Source organism: Benincasa hispida, chromosome 4 (genome assembly GCF_027475165.1).
Source record: "Benincasa hispida cultivar pf3 chromosome 4, pf3_genome.v1.1, whole genome shotgun sequence".
NCBI classification, from domain to species: Eukaryota; Viridiplantae; Streptophyta; class Magnoliopsida; order Cucurbitales; family Cucurbitaceae; genus Benincasa; species Benincasa hispida.
The window spans coordinates 30749681-30753891 of record NC_143481.1 but is presented as its reverse complement, the minus strand read 5'-3'; the positions used below and the strand labels follow the sequence as shown (position 1 = coordinate 30753891).

The following is a 4211-nucleotide window of genomic DNA, read 5'->3' as shown; positions in this document are numbered from 1 at the left end:
TTTGGCTATTAGGTAGAAGTTATATTTAATTATAAATCATTATCGTTATAAATAGCAATTTTTAATAATAAAAAAAACCAATTATTTATTAACTTCCTTATCAATCATGTTTAGTTTTCTCTATTAATTTGTGATTGTGAGTCAAAATTCAAGATACTATTTCACATTTTATTATTTTAATACTTATGGAATAGAGCTACCCTAGAGGTATTAAAAATAAGATATTGATATGATTTGATTTGACAACCCTTAATATTTAACAATTAACATGTCCATTGTTTGGGATTGTGTTACTGCTCGATTCGCTTAATTGCTTAAAGAACCTTTAATACATACTACATATATAATTGAAAAAAAAAAACTAATATGAGAGTTGAGAGTGTACGTCACACATGACACATAGTCACACTCACATACAATACAATCAAACTAGAAATTACAACATAAAGTCAATTGTCAAATACAACCCAATTACAATAAAACATAAAGTCAATTTTCAAATACAACCCAATTACAATAAAACATAAAGTCAATTGCCAAATACAACCAAATTATAATAAAATCAAATGATAAATGTTTAATTGTTAACAGACAACTTTGCAAAATCTGGAAGGTCTTGAATGTCTCTTTCATTGTCCATAACCGCTTTGAATCCTATATAATTAAGATTAAGAAGAGAAAGATAACCTCATTAAGATTTTAATCTAACAAGTTAAAACTACAAAATACAAATGATGAATAAATACCTTCTTCAAATTTGAAGCTTCTTCCATGTTATGCTAAACTTCAAGATCTATTGGACCAGAATTTAGCCAATTTTGAGTACAAATGAGAGCCTCCACTATTTTTGGAGCCAATGAACAACGTGATGAATCAACAACACGTCCTTCTGTACTAAAAGCTGACTCAGACGCTACAGTAGATACTGGAATTGCCAAAATATCTCTAGCCATATGACTAAAAACCTCAAAGCGATGACTGTTCCTCTTCCACCATTGAAGTATGTCAAAATCACCTTCATTCTAACATTCGCTTCCAATAAATAAATATCAATCTCTGACCCCTGTTCGAAAGGTGTAGTCTCATCGCCTTCAAAATAAGATCAATTGTATCATAGACAAAGTCTTCACCCACCTTTTTAGTTGGATCACAATCAATCATGGTCTCCGAGACTGGGACAATTGGTGTATTAGTAGTAGTACTACCACTCCCACTCCCACTCTGAGTATGAGTAATACTGTACTCATGAAAGAGACGTCTACAACATTATTCCACTACATTTCCCATAGATTTGGCAACCTCTGGCCCAAAAATTTTTTTAAGGCAAAAAGATATAAACCTTAGCTTTTTTCGAGGACCTAGCACAATAGCAACATACAACAATAGATTATTTTTTTTATTGTTCCCCCAATACTTCTCAAATTTGGCCTTCATGCTATTAGCCATTCCAACTAGCATTGCATTTGCACTACCAGCATTCAAACGTATACAATTCTGAACCACTGTAATCTGATGAAAAATCATATTCGGAATGGTGTACAAAGACCCTGAAATTTTCAATGTCACATCATAAAATACCTTTAAAAACCTAATCAACATCTTAGCATTTGTCTAATCTTCCTTATTTGGTGACAAATCGTGTCTATAAGAAGCATCTTCATCTTCTATTCTATCAAAAGTATTTTCAAACTTTACAGCCGCCTCAAGCATCAAATATGTAGAGTTCCATTTAGTGAGAACATCAAGACACATATAGCTCTTACAAGAAATTTTTTCAATTTCAATGCACTTTTTAAATTTCAAAAATCGTGCAGGAGAAGATCTTATAAACCGTATAGCATATCGAATCCTTTCAATGCAATCATTATGTTCCTTAAAAGCATCACATACTATGAGATTTAATATATGAGCACAACGATGAACATGTAGAAATTCTCCACCAAACAATAATCCCTTATTGAATCTTTTCAAAAGATAAGCAATGGCAGTATCATTCGAGCTTGCATTATCAACAGTCAAAGTCATTACCCTTTCAATGCCCCGATCCTTCAAATTCTTTTTTATGGTTTTACCAATAATATCGCCTTTATGATTCTCAATTGGAAAAAACACTAAGCATTCGTTTATGTAATCTCCAATCAGAATATATGAAATGGGCAGTTAGGACCATGTAATTTATATTTTGTCCCGATGTCCAACAATCCATAGTGAGAGAAACTCTATACTTCCTATTCACAAACGTGTCTTTCAAACGTTTTTTCTCATCAACATACAACTTAAGCATATCTCTAGCCATAATAAACTAAAACGGAACAACAAATCTATGTTGACTTGCACATGTTAATCTATCGACAAATTTCTTAAATTCTTTACCCTCCACAAACTTGAATGGCAATTCGTCAACAATTACCATTTCAACCAACGCTTCCCGACAACTCTCTAAACTATATGACTCACATATAAGTTGTGACGTATTATCCCCAACATTGTCTTTGGCTTTAGTTTTGAAAGATAATGTCATTTGAGTTGGATCTCTCTTTTTCTGGTAAGAGTATTTTTTACAATTTTTCAAATGATTCTTCATAGTCCCAGTACCATTACGTTTGGAATGACATGCATAGATAACTCCACAGTACTTACATTGAGCATGAGGGTCTTTAGGATCACCTTTTAGCCTCTTAAAATGATCCCAAACCATGGATTTTTTTCACTGCATTTCTTCTTTTTTGGTGGATTTGGAACATCTGATGTCTCATTTGCTGAATCAACATCAATGATATTTGTATTGGCATCCGTTTCTTCTGCATCTTGTTCATTTTTTGAAGCATCAGTTGTAGTTCCATCAAACTCCATATCCGTTGAATCCATGAAGTTGAACCACAATGTGACAGACGTCGTCACTCGTCAGTATCACACAATTCACAAAAACTCAGAGGATTTCAGCTTTACATAAACTCAGTAAGATTGTTAAGTCAATCACTAACTACACATCTATAAATCAAAGTCAATCCATAATTTCCATTGTTCTCAAACTAATTTCCATTTAGAATACATTACAAAATACAAAGAATGACTGAAAATCAGACCTGGGGCTGAAAATCGAAAGGAACGGCTGTCGGTGCGACTGAGAATCGAAAGGAAGGAAGAAACGGCATGAAGACGAGCTGCGAAAGGAAGGTCTTTGCACGAAGACGAGCACGAAAACGATGCGAAAGGAAGGAAGGAACGACACGACCCACTTGTGTGACTGAGAACGACTATGAAGAAGACGAGCAGCGACATACGATGCGACTGCAAAATGCAAAAGGGGCGGTTGCCGCTAAGAATCGCAAGGAACGATAGGGCCTACGGCTGAGAAATAGCAAGGAAGAGGAACGGCGAAAGACGGAACGAAGCTGAAAGCCGAAGAATAAAACCTTAACAATTTGCGGCGTGCGGACGGAAGAAGGAAAATCGAAGTTGAATCGCTGATAAGCTTGAACTTGAAGTTTATTATTCCATTATTTATTATTTTAATTTTTTTTAAAATTTCGATTGGGTCGGGTCCTTGTGTGCTCAACCAAAAGCTAATTCGGTGGGTAATTTTGAAACCGACCCCCAACCGAATTGTTTAGATTTTCGACTGGCCGACCCTATTTCGGCCGATTTAGGTCGGTCGTGTCGGTTTATAATTATAACTATGGAGTATTTCGAATTAGCATTATAATAATATTAATAATGCTACAGTAGTAGGTATAGTAAGCAAAATAATACGAAAAGAAAAAAGAGGATATGAAATAACCATAGTTGATGCAGCGAATGGGCATCAAGTGGTTGATATTATCCCTCTAGGACCAGAACTTCTTGTTTTAGAGGGCGAATCTATCAAACTTGATCAACCATTAACGAGTAATCCTAATGTGGGAGGATTTGGTCAGGGAGATGCGTAAATAGTCCTTCAAGATCCATTACATGTCCAAGCAAGCCATAGGTCAAATCCGGGGCATCTCAATTCGATTGAATGGAATGACAGTTTCTCATTCTGAATTTGTAAAATCAAAATTTTGATCAAATCACACATCGCAATATACTAAGCCTTCTAATTCTTTAAGAGGTTTATCTAAAAGATTTGCGATATAACTAGGAAGACGTTTCAAATACCACACATGGGTTACTGGGCATGCCAGTTTAATATAGCCCATTTGATATCTTCGTATCCAAGAATCAACAAA

General features: G+C 34.7%; 1 pseudogene; it reads right to left on the bottom strand.

Annotated features, from left to right (window-relative positions):
- Nucleotides 1–577: 577 nt before the first annotated feature.
- On the bottom strand, nucleotides 578–2868 carry LOC150036636 (uncharacterized; annotated as a pseudogene).
- Nucleotides 2869–4211: the final 1343 nt, after the last annotated feature.